The following is a 491-nucleotide window of genomic DNA, read 5'->3' as shown; positions in this document are numbered from 1 at the left end:
CTCTTTTGATTGGTAACATTTTCAAGCCTTCTACTTCAAGTTTTCATTTTAGTATTTTCTTTAGCTTTTTCCTGCTAGACAGCTAGACCGGTTCAGTGTCTGTGTACAGCAATAACAGATCTCTGCTTCATTGTTCCTTGCACTGTCTTCTTGACCACTATCTGCCTGGTGCTGCCACTTCCTCTGCAGTTCTCCAACCTTTTGTAAGCCGGGGCTGGTTCCAGTGGTCATCCTCAGCTGTACTCTCACTGTTACCTATGCTGTGTCATTCCCTGTTGTTATATTGTTTCATGCCTTGTCTACCCTGTTGTGCCCTGTCTGCAGTGTTAAGTGTTTCATTGAGGAGCTTTAATTATTAATCTGAAATGCACTTCAGTACATTAGCAAGTAAATGGTTATACTAACGGATTGACAGACATCACTGATTCATCTCTGAATACAAGGGATAGCTCCATTGATTTGGCACTCTTCACAGACACACCACTGGGATC

The sequence above is a fragment of the Sinocyclocheilus grahami genome, unplaced genomic scaffold (genome assembly GCF_001515645.1).
Source record: "Sinocyclocheilus grahami isolate Dianchi unplaced genomic scaffold, SAMN03320097.WGS_v1.1 scaffold3503.1, whole genome shotgun sequence".
In the NCBI taxonomy this organism is placed as follows: domain Eukaryota; kingdom Metazoa; phylum Chordata; class Actinopteri; order Cypriniformes; family Cyprinidae; genus Sinocyclocheilus; species Sinocyclocheilus grahami.
This window is presented reverse-complemented; position numbering follows the sequence as displayed.